This window comes from Capsicum annuum, chromosome 9 (assembly GCF_002878395.1).
Source record: "Capsicum annuum cultivar UCD-10X-F1 chromosome 9, UCD10Xv1.1, whole genome shotgun sequence".
In the NCBI taxonomy this organism is placed as follows: Eukaryota; Viridiplantae; Streptophyta; class Magnoliopsida; order Solanales; family Solanaceae; genus Capsicum; species Capsicum annuum.
In genome coordinates, this window is record NC_061119.1 from 125,839,856 (window position 1) to 125,856,715 (window position 16,860).

A 16,860-nucleotide genomic window follows, 5' to 3' on the forward strand; every position below is an offset into this window, starting at 1 on the left:
GCACATTGCTTTTACCAATGAAAACAATTTATCTTGCCCTTCCTCTTTGTTAGATTTTAGAGTTGTATCTGCCATAAATGGCGAGGAAAATATCAAAGGAGATGAGAAATATAATACAATGTTAAGAATAAAGGATTAAAGGGGAAGAAAGAAAACAGTTTTAGTAAAATTTAAAAGTTAGGTATTACTGTTCATTGATCACAGAATTAGTTACTACTTTTTCAAGTTGTACTTAAGTAGTTATTCTGTTAGTTGGTTGGATTAGGTGTCAATTGCAGCTAATGATATGTATAAATAACTAATTTTTTTAGCATATTTTGATTTGATCATCTTTGGACTTCAACAAAAATCTCATCAACACTACTTGTAACTCGACCCACCCAGATAAGTACAGAAATGAAAAGAATTTGTGATCATATGAAAAGTTCCCCAGAAGTCTTTAGCCACCAAAATAAGGTAAACATCTAACTCAATTTTAGAACTAATAAGAATACACAGAATAGTGCGACAAACTAACAGAGAAAATGGTTCAAAGTGCCAAAATTGTTACATAACAAAGCCTAAGGACATTGAAACTCAAAACACCTTCTGCGATCCAGGAGATTTACTACTCATGATTTTCCCTTCCTAGCAGCCAACTGAGTCTCCGGCTCTTTCTTGATTGACTCTTCCTTCTCAGTTAATAACTACTCAATATGACAATGGTGAGACATATTGGGGTTAATTATTTAAAGTGCTTGGTGTGTGCGGCGCCTCTATTTTTGTGCTTGGTTTACTTGGATGTGAGATATGAAAAGTGAATCGATATTCAAGACTTTAACCTCAACATTGCTCTCAGTATTTTTTAGTAAATCCAGAATCAACCCTACAAATTTGATAGGCCAATGTCCTTGACCATTTGAATAGCGATCCTTTACCTGAGCAGTACGACCAACCCTACCACAAAAGCATGTGAAGGGAATGGCTTATTTATGGGAAAGAACATCTTCCAGATATTTCTTGGCCTTGTCCAATGGTATTTTCCTGAGTACATGGGCTATCTCACGTGTATTCTTGAAATAAACTCAGAGACTTGAACCCCTGGCTTTTCAAAATTTGGTAGGGTTATTGGGTTCCCTTAAATACTTTACTATGGCTCCGACGGTGCTGCTGCTATAGGTTCCTTTTTTGTTAAATAAATAACTGATGTAAGCTACTACTTTAGCATTCCATTAATAATAAAATCTATGTTCTTCTCTCTTATTCTTATTCTTCACTGATTTTTTTAGATAATCCCCTGAAATTGGGATCGTTTTCTTTGAGAATTATGCTCCTAGATTAATATATTTTGCCCAAATTTCTTGTTCTTACATCAACTGGTATTAGAGACATTCATTTCTTGACTCAATAAATCATGGTAGTTTTGTTATAAAAACTCAGACAAATCAAATGAGTAAGTCAATGGTAAGCATTCTCAGATTCAAGATTAGTTATAGAAATTGATTGAAGGAATTTCAAACATTTATGAGAGAAATGTTCAAACTGATAAGGAACTTGTAGGGATCAATAAACCCTAGGATTGTTGATGTCCAAGGAGAAAGAAAAGGAGCACGAGAGAGTTGAATCTGCCACAATCAGAAGTTGTCTAGCTTGGATGCAGAATGATGGTCGCAATAAGGAATTCCATGGAGCTGGAAATTATGGTAATGGACAATTTTTTACACGATTCTCCAAATTGGATTTCCATTTATTTTTTGGTTGTGAATTGCATACTTCGTTATACAAGGTTGATCAAGTCTTTTCTATGGATGAAATTCCTTTTAAACAGAGGGTGAAGGTGGCTTCCATCTATTTGGATGGTGAAGCTATTGCAAGGCATAGGAAGTATACGAACTCTAAAAATGTTGTTTCTAAAATCTCTTGGTTTGAGTATGTGTTAGACCTAAATGAGGGATTTGGGGATGGATTTGAAGACCTAATAGAGGGTTTGAAAAATTTGAGACAAACTAGCAGTGTTAGAGAAAATCAAGCAAAATTTGATAGGGTATTAACAAGAGTTAATCTACTAAATAAGAATGGTATAAGTTTATATTTAGGAGTTCTAAAGCCAAAGTTGAATAAGGTAGTCAAAATTCAAGCACCAAAGACCTTGAACAAAGCTTACAAGATTTCAAGGTTCTAGGTAGGGGTATTTGAGGCTTAGGATCAGACCTGAGGTATTAAGCAGGCTCGAAAAGAGCTTATGCAATTTTACCATCTCCAAATTAGTTTGGGCCTTCTAATTTCCAAAAGAACTTAGCATATCAGCCTAATATAGCTAAAGCTAACATGTTAAGAAGGCTAACAACTGCTGAAATAGATGCAAAGAGGGCTAAAGGTTTTTGTTTTTTCTGTGATGAGAAATATGTGGTCGGACACACTTGTAGGCCAACAAATAGTTGTTTATGGTAGAATTGATGGATGAGAATATGTCTAAGGAATAGAAAGGACCTAAACTGATAGAAGAAGGTATTGACATTCCTCAAGGTTAGGAGGAACTGATGACCATCTCATTACAATCCTTTACAGGTGCTGTTGGATATCAAATAATTAGGTTGATTGTTTATCATGATAAAAAACCCTTACAAGTTCTATTGACACTAGAAGAACCCATAACTTCATTGACTAAGGGAGGGACATGAAGTTGTGCTGTAATGCAGTACTCTACCTGTATAATCTATTTGTGTGGCTGATGATAGACAAGTACAAACTGCATCTGTTTGCAAGAATTTGCAGTGGTTGTTGCAGGGAACCAAATTCTCTTTTGATTTTTTATTATTACCCTTGGGTAATGTGGATATTATTTTGAGGGTACCATGGTTAAATATCATTGGTTGGATTCTATTTGATTTTATGAACATGGCAATAAAACTTGTGTATCAGGGAGAAGAGACATGTGTTGAGAGGTGCTACCAGTCAACTTAAGTCTTTTAAGGCAAGCTCCTTGATCAAGAAGATGGAATCTGAAGCCAACTGCTACATGATTAAGTTGGTTGACACTACAAGATTAGAGATATATGGACACAACATACAGGCTACACAAGGTACATACCTCCATCCTGCATTATCTACATTGGTGCAATAGTTTTCTATTATCTTTGAGCGACCTACTACATTACTTCCACATAGAGGATCATTTAATCATAAAATACCATTTATTGAGTCTGCAAATCCAGTAAATAAAACACCCTACAAATATCTTGGTGTGAAGAAAGATATCATAGACAAACTAGTTCAGGAAATGTTATATTTAGTTCACTAAATAAAACACCCTACACAGCTTCTCCTATTGTGTTGGTTTGTAAAAAAGATGGTAGTTGGACTTTATATGTTGACTAAAGGGAATTAAATCATCTAACTATCAAAGATATATTTCCCATTCCTACCATTGAAGATTTGTTAGATGAATTATATGGAGCTTCTGTGTTCTCTAAGATAGACCTTAGATCTAGTTTCCACAAACTAAGAATTATTGAGAGTGACACTCATAAAACAATTTTCAAAACTCATGACGGTCACTATGAGGTCTTGGTTATGCCTTTTTGCCTGACTAATGCACCATCCTCATTTCAAAGCCTAATTAATTTTGTCTTCAAATAATTTCTAAGAAAATCAATGTTAGTTTTCTTTGATGATATTTTAATCTTTAATAATACCATGACTGATCATATTATTGATGTTAAGGTGGTGTTTTAAATTATGGTTAAGCATCAGGTCTAAAAGTATTCTTTTAGGTTGCCTAAAGTTGAGTATTTAGTCAATGTGGTTAATGAAGAAGGTGTTGTTACTGATCCAAAGAAAATATTAGCAGTTCAGCAGTGGCCACTTCATATCAATCTTAATCAGTTAAGAGAATTTTTTGGTCTTGATGGTTATTACAGAAAGTTTATGAAGGTTTTTGATGCTATTTGTCGACCCTTACATGATATACTCAAGAAAAAAAGATTTTATGGAATGAAATTGCTACTAAAGCCTTTGAAGAACTTAAACAAGCATTGGTTTCTACTCTTGTTTTAGTTTGCCTAATTATAATCAGACCTTTTCGGTGGAGACAAATGCTAGTGGCAAGGGTATATGGGTTTTACTAATGCAAGAAGGGCATCCACTTGCTTATATTAGCAAGTCCTTGGCACCCAAACATCAAGCTATAAGTGTTTATGATAGAGAGTTGTTACCATTATCGGTGTTTATTTTTTTTGGTTTAATTTGTAGTTTTATTAATAATTAAAATCAAAATAACACAAAATATCAAAAATACAAAAATCATACCGGGCCAAAAATCGACTCGGTCAAATATAACGAAAGGACATATAAAATAAGAGGGGTAGGGTTTCTAAAATGAGCTAAGTCAGCCCCCTCACTCTTTGTAGCTCTCCGCGTCCATCCATGGCTGACTTAAAAAATAATCAACTGGTGCTGCTACTTCTTTGGGTGATAAATATCGTGCCCTTGTTCTGTTGATTCACATCTTTGTCCAGCTTGCAAGAGTAAGCTCTATTTCTCTTCTTCTTCTTCTTTAGTTCTTATGTTGTGGTTGTTTGTTGGTGATGGTATTTTCCTTTCATTTTAGTTGAGATATCTAGTGTAAGGTTTATGCAAAGATTTTTGGTGCTAAATCAATGGGTCTAGTCCACTGAGCTTTAGTATTTCGTCCTGGTAAGTGCCTTCTCCTATTGTACTTATTTTCGTCTCCTAACCTATGATGTAACCATTTTCTCCTTGCATAGTTAGTAAAGGGATAGAGATTCTAAGATGATCAAACCCACTGACAATCATATGGTATCAAATACCTCAGCTGCTCGAGTTAAATATCTGACCTCTGGACCCCCCGATCTACTGAGAGGCCTTTTTTGTTGGCTAGTGTAGTTAGGCTAAGTAGCTTTTTCCTCTTTTTATTTGCTTTCCAAGGCTGTACATGTGGTGCATGTGGAAACTTTGCTTTAGCCTTCCCAGTATGTCTATCTCTTCGATACTGCCATGCTTATGTATGAACATTAGTGCTTGTCACTATTTAGAATCTTTCTGCCCATGCTTGGTAACTGGTGAAATGCTATGTATAGAAATGATTCTTCTTCCAATGCTACATTATCCAAGTAGTTTGATAGTTGGTTGCCTTCTTTATATGTATGCACTATTTGAAATTATTTGGTAGATAGTAATTGCCGTATTTGGTTGATTGTGTCTTCTAGCTTCCATGGTATTTTCCATTCTCTCACTAATAGTTTCTGCATCAGTAATGAGTCTGCCTATATGATTATTTTGTGGTGCTCTGCTGAACTTCAATGTCTTGCTTCATTTAAAATAGCCATAGCCTCAACTTCTATACTATTAGTGTCTTCCATTGAAGCTCCTTCTGCATGTACTAGATCACCCTGTGAATCCCTTACACAAAAATCCTAGGAGCTCCTCCTCGGATTGCCATTCAAGACCTCATTAGTATTATACTTACCCAACCTTCATTTGGAAGCTCCCATAAAACTGGTGTTACCTTAATTTTAGGCTTCAAATGACTCAGCTAATTAATAACTAGTGTCCATTCAAATGAGAATTCTAGAGATGGTTTTCTCACCTTAAGTAGCATCCTCACTTGTCTGGTGACATTAAAAACCAGCCTTTGTAGAGATACACCCTTTCCTTCATATTTCAATGTGTTTCTTCTTCTCCATAACTCCCACATTATTATCCCTGGAATAGCTCTGTATTATATTCTCTCCCTTGGTTTAACCTGAGTATTCCACCAAGCATATATTGTGTTCGTCAAACTTAGTCCTTGAATGTTTTTACCTGCAAAAGAAGAAAAGTAGGACCAAGTCCTGTTAGCATAATCAGATCTTAGCAATACATGAGACATTGTCTCTTGTGTTAGATTCTGGCAGCACTAATACTTGAAGGGTCCCTCTACTCTCTACCTTCTAACAGCAGCATCCATTAACACTTTTCCTCTCCATATTTTCCTTATAAAAAGACTCTTTTAAAAGGTAACACCTTAATCCATAGCTATTTGTAGAAGTCATTTGTGTCTTCTCTAAGTCTGACATATTGCTATGCTGAGTTAACACTAAACTTACCTCTAGCTTCTACAGACCATATAGGTAAGTCCTTTTGAGATGTTTGTTGAGGATGAGATACTTTATGCACAATGTGATTTACAACTTCCTCAGTAAAAAGGTCATTAAGCACTTCTACCTTCTACTGCCCATTCTGCACCAAGTTTTTAACACTTGGTTGTCCATTATCCCATTCCCTGCTATCTTCCATAATAGAGTAGAAATCCCGTACTCCACTCCAGTTATCATACCAAATATAAGCATTACCTCCCCTTAGTTTCTAGATGATAAGATAATCAATGAGGTATCTTACTTGCAGTATCTTCCTCCAAATCTGGGACCCTCCTTCTACTTTCCATATCACCTCCTTAGTATGGAGTTTTTTGCAATATTTGTTCATCATAAAGTCACTTTATTTTTGACTGTTTGGTTATGAATTTCCACTATAGTTTTCAAAAGAGGGTTGTGGTACATCTTAAAGTAATCTGAACCCCAGTCCACCATTTTCTTTTGGTAAGCATATCTTAGGCTAGGATACCCGGTGTCTACCCCTTCCTCGTATAGTACTACTCAAGAAAAACCTAGCAAAGCATTTTTGAATAACCGATAGACCATTCTTAGGAGGATTCATAACTGACAGGCAATGTATGGGGATACTCTGAAGTTCATGCTTAATTAACACAGCCCCCTCCCCTAAAAAAAGATAATGACTTACCCTTCCAAGATTGTAATTTGTTGATGATTCTGTTCATTAGATGTTGGTAATAAATCTTATTCTTCTTCATATAGAACACTGGAAAGCCTAGGTAATTGAAAGAATACTCTTTCCTCAATATTCCAGTAGCTACTTCTACCATTACAACTGCTCCATTGGATGCTTTACTGTGAAAATACAATGCACTCTTATCTTTGTTTATTTTTTGACCAGACACCTTTTCATACCTCTCCATATAGTTGTCAGTAATTGTAGGGTCCCCAACTCATCTTTACATAGAATGATCATATCATTTGCAAAAGTAAGATGATCGAGTTTTGGACTACCCCTAGGCATGCCAAACATCTTGAATTCCTTTCTCAGTAACAATTCCTTCAGCCCTCATAAAAGTACCTTTGCTGTAATAATGAACAATATAGGAGACAGAGGTTCCTCTTATTTAAGTCCTCTAGAAGATTGAAAGAATTCCTTAGGTTGTCCATTTAGTAACAAAGAGTACCAATTATTAGACAACAACCTGAATATCATATCTATTATCTCTTCACAAAAACCTATCTTCCTTAGTACCTTAGTCGGGAATAGCCACTCCATTCTATCATATGCCTTCATCATATCTAACTTTATAACTATATTTGGTGGCTTTCCCCTCTTTCTGATTTCAGGCTCTATCTCTTGTACTACCAAAATATTCTCAGCAATACTTCTCATTCTGGTATGATAGAGAGTTGTTAGCATTACTTTTTTTTATTTCAAGATGGTCTCATCACTTGTAAGGAAGGAATTTTACTATCAAAACAGATTAAAAAGATCTAAAGTATCTATTACATCAACATATTAATACTAATACAAGAAAGGGGTGGATGATACCTTGTCCAGGAATCTTAATGCCAAGCTACTGGCCATTTCTATTTTAGGTCCTTACGGTTCAGTCTTGGATCAAATTAAAATCTCTTAGACTATTGATCAACACCTGTAATCTATTATTGGTAAGGTACAAACATCACCTTATAAATCTTTTACTTGGTTTCATAACTAGTTGAGATGGAAGGCCAGGTTGGTAGTTGGTGATGATGCTTAGGTTAAAAGGTATATCACTGCTCTTTGGCATAAATCTACTCAAGGAGGACATTCTAGTATAGATGCCACTATTAAAAGACTGCAATTACTATTTTATTGGAAATCACCAGTGTAAGACACTGGAGATTTTATTAACAAATGTGATATTTGTCAAAGGCATAAGTATGGTATTGCTGCTAGTCCAGGACTTTTACAACCTTTGCCAATACCTGATGGTGTTTGGACAGACATTTGCTTAGATTTCATTTAGGGTTTGCCTAAGTCCAATGATAAGGAAGTAATACTAGTGGTAGTGGATAAATTGATCAAGTATGGGCATTTCTTATCTTTGTCTCATCCATACACAACCCAATCAGTGGCCCAATATTTCCTTGATAATATTTTTAAGCTGCATAGCATGCCTAACACATTAACTAGTGAAAGAGATCCCATCTCCCTTAGTAATTTTTGGCAAGAATTGTTTAATTTACAAGGTGTTTAGCCGCAGAGATCTACTGCATACCATCTATAAATTGATAGATAAATAGAGACGTTGAATAGAACCTTAGAGACTTACTTAAGGTATTTTTGTTCTAACAAACCAAAGGAATGGTGCTCTTTTTTACCCGTAGCTGAATGGTGGTACAATACCACCTATCACATTACTATCAAATGTACTCCTTATGAAGTTTTGTATGGACAAAAAGCCCCTATTAATTTTCCCTACTTAGATAGTTAGGCTGCTACTATAATAGTTGACAGATCTTTGGCCACTAGAGAATCCATTATTAAGTTGTTAAAATTTCATATTGATAGAGCTCAACAAAGAATATGAGATATTGATAACAAGTACAAGTCTGATAGGTAATTTGAGGTAGGAGATTGTGTCTGTTTGAAGCTCCAACCTTACAGGAAAACTTCTGTTGCTGTAAGATCATTTTCTAAACTAGCAGCCAAATACTATGATCCTTATCTTGGTGATGCTAAGCTTGGTGAAGTGGATTATAGGTTGTTACTTCTAGTAGATGTCCTTATCCATCCTATTATTCATGTTTCACAATTGAAAAATAGTTTGGAGGTTCCCTCTAGTATCACTCAACCTCCTGTTGTTTAGCTTTCAAGTCCATACTGTCCTAGCCCCGAGTCTATCTTGACAGAAGGCTTGTGAAGAGAGGCAATAGAGCCATGGGACAATTTTTGGTTAAATAGTCTGCCCTTGATAAAACTCAAGCTACTTGGGAATTTTAGTTGAAACATATATTTCCTATATTCCATCCTTGGGAATAAGGATTTTCTGCAACAAAGTGGTATTGATACAATGCTAAGAAAAAAATGAATAAATGGAAAGAAAGAAAACAATTATAGTAGAATTTAAAATATAGGTATTACAGTTAGTTAGGTTGTTATCTATCAGTTGGTTGGCTTAACTATAAATTACAACTAATGAGGTGTATAAATAACTGGTGTAAGCTACTACTTGAGCATTCCAATTAATAATACATTCTCTGTTTGTAACACCCTGCATTTTGGGCTAGAACAAAAACCATCATTTCTATGTATAAATGATCCAAAAGTCATAAATCCTATGAAAATTTGGCATGTTAATCAATTATTTAGTGTGCAAACCTATTTAAGCATGAATTGAGATCATAGAGGTCCCCTAACTCAAGGACGAGTTGAAAGCTTTCCTATCGTTTGAGTTTGAGTGAGCGTTGAAACTTGGATCAACTTCAATTGACTATAACTATTTGTATATAATTAATCAGAGGTCCTACTATATATCAAATGAAGTATTTTCAAATTAGCTTTCCAACAATACCAATTTCTCCTAAATACAATACTCGAGAAAAAAGTTATGGCCATTTTATTGTCTGAGACAGTAGCATCATACAATAAGCGTGCGACATACGCCTTATCTCACGCACCAAAATTTTAGGTTCTGTTTCCGCATTTTAAAGGGTAAAATAGGTATCTTTCATCCCTTATATAGCTATAATATGGGATTAAACTCCCTAAACACCAAAATATGATTCTTTTCTCTCAAATTCATCAAGAACTCACCCTAGGATTTCAAACTAAAAATCCAAATATCTCAAAATTTAACCGTGGGTTTTCTTTGATTCTTTAAGATTCAGAATCCCCATTGCGAGGGCTACAAGAGGCACCCATAAATCGTGCGTATAGCATTCCAAAATTTATAGTTCATTCAAAAGCTTCTAATTTAAGGTACGAGAGGTTTTCTTAAAATCTCATGGGCATAGAAATCATAATTTTAAGAAAGAAGTTTTGGATTAATGAATATATTTATGTTTTAGAAGCGTTGATGATATTGTTTTGGTCTTTAGGCCTTCCCCCAAATTGATTTAAAATTATATATGTATATATGTATATGTATATATATATATATATATATATATATATATATATGTAAGGATGTGTTTTAAGGTTGATGATTGAATTGAGAGCATGATTCATGAAAAAACCCTCTCTTGTGATGATTTTCATTTACTTATGATATACTATGAAATCGTTTGAATGCATCTTGAAAAGCATGTTATGAAATGTCTTGAATAATGTTATATTTGGATTATAATTTTGATTTCAAAAGAGAGAGAGATGTTTATGTTGATGAATGTTGAAAATAATCATATAATGAGAAAATTTGCATCGTCTATTAAAGATTACATGACCACCACTTGTTTATTGAAAGCATGAGAATTTTGAATAGTTTTGACTTATGTTTTCGGAACATGAATTCTATTTGTTAAATTGCATGTATGGGTGGTCTGAACTATGTTTTTATGAAAGATCATGCTTAATGCATTATGGCTCAGAATTATGACTTTCAAGTCTTGGTATGACGATACCAAACCAGACAATGCCATTACAGACTCAGACTAATACATAAATCAGACTTTATCAGATTTTTATGATTTAGACTTTAGAATGACTCATATTCAGAACAGGATAAAATTGAGCATAAAGAGATGTTAGGTGGTTCCCCGAAGAAGGTGTGAGTTCAGATAAGTCATTACCTAAAACTGTGATTTGCCGATCCGGGTATATTATTATACACTGGCCTAGTGCCCTGTGGTATATCAGACTCTGACACTCCAACCCTTGTGGCACACTCGGGTTGGGGAATCCCCCACCGAGTCAATGATGGATTCCAAAGAGCTCGTGGAATATCATACTTGTAGGGGAGTGCCACCTAACTCAAAAGTAATACAAAGATCAGAAACTGTTTGATAAAAATGATTAATGATTTTTAGAAAAGTACCCATGTGTTTTGAAATAATTTATGCATGATGTTTTGGTAAATTGCTCTCACTTACTTTATACTTATAAACACATTATTTTGGATTTCGTCACATACCAGTACACTGTATTGACCCCCTCCCTTCTAGGTTCTGAGGTACAATCTAAGGGGCATAATAAATAGTAAATTCAAATAGACAGAAGTGCAGAGTCCAGTTGGTGAGCCTTCTATACTTCAGAAGACCTATCTATTTTTTTTTACATTTATCATAGTTATGGTTTTGGTCAACTGAGGGCTTTGTCCCAGTTTTCAGACAGTAGTTATTTGATCATGTAGTAGAGATTTCGCAGATGATTATCAGATGTTGTTAGATGGTTTTGGATTTTGACTTTCATTTTAAATTTATGTCAGACTTGTGACCATGATTCCGTTGTTACATATATTTTTGCAACTCCTTATTGTACATGAATAGTGTATGTGATTACAAGTTAGAAGGGCTCTCAGCCTTCATGGTTCGAGATGCCCATCACGGCCAGGGCCTCGGTTCAGGTCATGAAAAACTTGGTATCAAAGCACAGTTCATGGTCCCAGGGTGTCAGCAAAATCACGTTGGGTAGAGTCTTATTTATGGGTGTGTGGCGTGCCACACTTATAAGTAGTAGGCTACTAGGCATTTAAGAATGTTTCCCTTTCTTTATGTTCTAGTTTGTGCTATGGATTCAGAATGTTCCTCTTTCATACATTAATTTATGTTGTGGTGTAGCCTATACGAAAGTAAAGTTATCCTAATTTTTTCCTTACTTTGATGTGCTCAGATATGTCTTATTATTGAGGTGAATCAAGTGCAGAAGTTTAGAGTTTAAATGGTATGTTCCCTTTTAATTGAGCCATATAAGATTTTAAAATTGTGCAAATACTTGAGAAGAGTCCATTAGTGCTTCAGAGTGTATGGATTCTAGTGTGAACTTTGGTTCTGATGAAATCGTGCTTTTAAGCCTGCGGTATTAAGGGTATTCAATCCTTTTCAATAATTTATGTTGCAGATGTCATGCCTAAAAGAGGAATGATGCGTAGCAAAATTATTGGGACTATATTTCCACTGGAGTAGTAGTATAAGTTAAAGTGTTGGTGTCATGATCTATTGGTAGTGAGATTAGACCAAGAAGCTGATGTTGTGAAGTCACAAAGTTAGGAGTCAGAGTAAGGGTGACTTTTGTGTAAATAAATATTTTAGTTTAATAACCGATGTTCGAGGATGATTTACCCATTTATAGTGATAGACTAATATGGTAGCTACTAGAATGTATGGATTGTATGGTAGTCTGTGGGTGAAGTATTTAACTCAGATTTTTATTTATACAAAGTAAGATATGTATTCTTAGATCATTTCTTATTGTGTGTCAAGTTTCTATCTCTTGTAATCTTTTTATCATCGCGTTGTTGAAACTAAAAGTATAGTGAAGCCGTGTAGGGCTCTTTCGATTCACTAGCATAGTTTCTCTATTATTCATTTCATTTTTTATTCAAAACACAAAAATCAAAGTCTAGTGCAGCCGTGTGAGGCCTATTTTGATTCACTAGCAACTTGTTGTTCTTGTGTTGGTTGAATATATGTATCGTCGAATTTTTCGCATGAGATTGAGTTGGTAATGAAGTGATACGTCGTTGTGTGTTAGTTTATTAGAAGGTGGAGGAGGATTTATTAGTTAAGGTGAATTATTGTCTGCTTGAAGACTATTACATGTTGCATGTGGCTAGTAAACATAGTAGTACCATTGAGTTGCTAGGTGGAGAAAGACTAGTAGTATGATTCATCAAAGTCTTGGTGATATCCATGTTAAGTGTTATAATCTAAGTATGAATTTTTGAAGGTTGAACCAACAGAAATATGAGTTGAAGCGCTATAAGGGGTGCACTCCGATAATGGGAATACTTATGAAGATTCGAAGTTAGTAAGTGTTCAAGTATTATATGATGAGTATTGGTGGCTATAGAAATATAGAGTGTATCTTAGAAGGTAGTATTAATAGGGGGTTTTCCACTTTCAGGTATAGTCAATTGGGTTAAGTTCTATGATATGGATGTATTGTTGATTTCCAGACCCTAGAGTGCAGTAAGTGTGGTTCAGTTAGAATTTAGTAAGGGATCTCTCAAACTTAAGATAATAGCATGAAGCTAAGGGGGAGATGATAGAACAAATAACAAAGTAAGGCTCTCAGATTTTAGTAGTGATACAGTATGATATAGAACGTCAGAAAGTGAAGGTGAGACTCAACCCATTCTTATCTTAGTATTTTTTAGTTATCCGAATACCTACTCATGACTCACGTTTTAGTTCCATGATCATAGTTTATATTCATGTATATGATATAGAATCACGTGCTCTTCCAGTTCCTAAATGAGGAATTCCAGTTTATTTAGTAGTCGGGATCACATTCCATAAGTTATGAACTTCAAATTGAGGTCATACAACTCATGACTCATGTACACATGCTTTAAAGTTGCTCAGTTCCCATAACTCATGCTACACACCAAATTATTGGTGAGATTCAGCTTATAGACAGGTATACTCTCAATTCAGATCACTTTGATGAATCCCTAATGTTGATTCACTTGTCCTCAGGCCTCAGTTAAGTGTCAAGTCTCGAATAATATCCTTCCATGCTTTAAGATCTTATGTTCTAACCTTTTAGTGACTCATCATTATGTAATCATAGTGGTGATGATTAAATGTTTCTTGTTGATGAAAGATCATAGCATACTTGTTTTAGATAAGGCCATAAGTATAAAGTAAGATTTGGGGCCAAGTCTTTGATACATGTGATGGTTAGTAGAAATTTTTGTGTGTATATTTTTGGGGTACTGCGTGTGAGTTGTATTGATAGGGGTTTAGAGAATATATGTGAAGTATGTCTTTATGGATGTTTGCCTTGAAGTTCATATATGGTTATAAAGATAGACTTGAATGACATGTTGGGGATTTAGGTGGAGGAATGCAATATGTGCTAGTAAATCCATCGTAAGAGTTTAGATTTAGTCACCATTGAAGTGGTAAGGCACGTTATGTTTAGGGTGAGATCTCTAAAAAGGGTATATAAGATTGAATCATATAGTTTAGACTAGTATCGTGGTGTGGCATGTTGTAATTTGTGATTTAGAATTAGGCTTGACCATAATGAAAGGATTTAAGACACTTTAGACATTATTAGAAAGAGTTATCAATACCCGTATAAGAATTCTAAGTTGAATCAAATGAGTATGGTATTTAAAGGGAATAATATAGTTAAGGAAGTATTCGAGAAGTATACTAAGCTTAAAAGTAAGAAGTTGCATTGCCTAACGCCTGGTAATTCTATCCTAGCTTATGAGTTATATGTCTGTATTCCATGCTATAGAGTAGTGTCATTGTTGTGATTCCTTAGTTGGATGTCTCGTGTAACTCATGCCCAGGATTCTTTGCTCCCGAATGCTACTAGAACATTTTTTAGAAAGAGTGTTAAAGAGATACTCCAGTTAGGTATAAGTTCCCAGTATAATTCGGCCTGGATTGCCAGCGATTCAGTTTAACAGGCAGGCAGACAAGTTACTGTGGTTTTCCATCTCTTAACCTAGTCCTACTATCCGAAGTCTCATGCATATGACCACCCCATGAGATAATATATTCCATCCATGTAAATTGTAAATTCAATTTAGTCCAAGCATCATGTTTCAAATTCATCTATTTAGTCATGACTCAGTTCATAAGAGTTCAGTGCATAATCTCAAAATTTTCTAAGTATTTTAGCTCAGATAGTGTAATACCATGGTACAGTCTAAGTATTGTTACCTCATGATTCGTACTAGCTAAGTTATCACTTCTTAATTCAATATATATGATTGGGTCATGAACACTTCCAGGAAATCCTAAACTCTCAGCATGAATCAGCTACTTAAAGCAAGTAAAGTCAAGTCAGCTCAAAATTCAGTTTCATGATAGAAGTTTAAATGTTTCAGCTCGGCTATATCCCTTCTTAGAAGACATATCATGTCCACATTTCCATACCTTGAATACTTCAACATTCCTACCCATCATTTGGGGACGAATGGTCCCAAAGGGGAGATAATGTAACACCCCACATTTCAGGCTAGAACGAAAATAGTCATTTTTATGTATAGATGATCCAAAAGCCATAAATTCTATGAAAATTTGGCATGTTAATCAATTATGTAGTGTGTGAACCTATTTAAGCATTAATTGAGATCATAGAGGTCCCTTAACTCAAGGACGAGTTGAAAGCTTTTCTATCGTTTAAGTTTGAGCAAGCGTAGAAACTTAGGGCAACTTCAATCTATCGTAACTCTTTGTATATAATGAATCAGAGGGATTACTATATATCAAATCAACTCTCTTAAAATTATCTTTCCAACAATACCAATTTCACCTAAATCGTATACCCGAGCAAAAATTTATGGCCATTTTAGTGACTGAGATAGTAGCATCATGTGATAAGCGTGCGACGCATGCCCTATCGCACGCATCAAAATTTCAGGTTCTGTTTCCACATTTTTAAGGGCAAAATAGGTATCTTCCATCCCTTATCTAGCTATAACATGGGATTAAACTCCCAAAACCCCAAAATATGATTCTTTTCTCTCAAATTCAACAAGAACTCACCCTAGTGTTTCAAACTAAAGACCCAAATATCTCAAGATTTAATCGTGGGTTTTCCTTGATTCTTCATTCAGAATCCCCATTACGAGGGCTACAAGAGGCACCCATAAATCATATATATAGCATTCCAAAAGCTAGAGATCATTCAAAATCTTCTAATTTAAGGTACGCAGGGTTTTCCTAAAATCTCATGGGTATAAAAATCATGATTTTAAGAAAGGGGTTTCGGATTTATGAATATATTCATGTTTCAGAAGCGTTGATGGTATTGTTTTGGTCTTTAGTCCTTTCCTGAAATTGATTTGAAATTATATATATATATATATATATATATATATATATATGTAAGCATGTGTTTTAAGGTTGATGATTGAATTGAGAGTATGATTCATGAAAAATTTCTCTTTTGTGATGATTTTCATTTACTTATGATATACTATGAAATCGTTTGAATGCATCTTGAAAATCCTGTTATGAAATGTCTTGAATAATATTATATTTGGATTATGATTTTTATTTAAAAAGAGAAAAGGATGTTCATGTTGATGAATGTTGAACATAATCATATAATGAGAAGAGTTACATGATTTGTTAAAGATTACATGACCACCACTTGTTTATTGAAAGTATGGGAATTTTGCATTGTTTTGAATATCAGACTTGTAGGGGAGTGCCACCTAACTCAGAAGTAATACAAAGATTAGAAACTGGTTGATAAGAATGATTTATGATTTTCAGAAAAATGTCCATGTGTTTTGAAATGATTTATGTATGAAGTTTTGGTAAATTGCTCTCACCTAATTTATACTTATAAACTCATTATTTTTGATTTCTTCGTGTACCAGTACACTGTATTGATCCCCTCCATTCCATGTTCTGAGGCACAATCTAGAAGGCCTGATAAACAGTAAATTCAGACAGACAAAAGTGCAGAGTCCAGTTGGTGAGCCTTCTATACTTCAGAAGGCCTATCTATGTTTTTTACATTTATCATATTTATGGTTTTGGTCTACCGGGGGCCTTGTCCCTCTTTTTAGACAGTAAACATTTGATCATGTAGTAGAAATTTTGCAGACGATTATTAGATGTTGTTAGATAGTTTTAGATTTTGACT

General features: G+C 34.7%; 1 pseudogene; it reads right to left on the reverse strand.

Moving 5' to 3' along the window:
* Positions 1–611: 611 nt before the first annotated feature.
* LOC124887119 lies at positions 612–3,083 on the reverse strand (annotated as a pseudogene).
* Between the last annotated feature and the right edge of the window lie 13,777 nt (positions 3,084–16,860).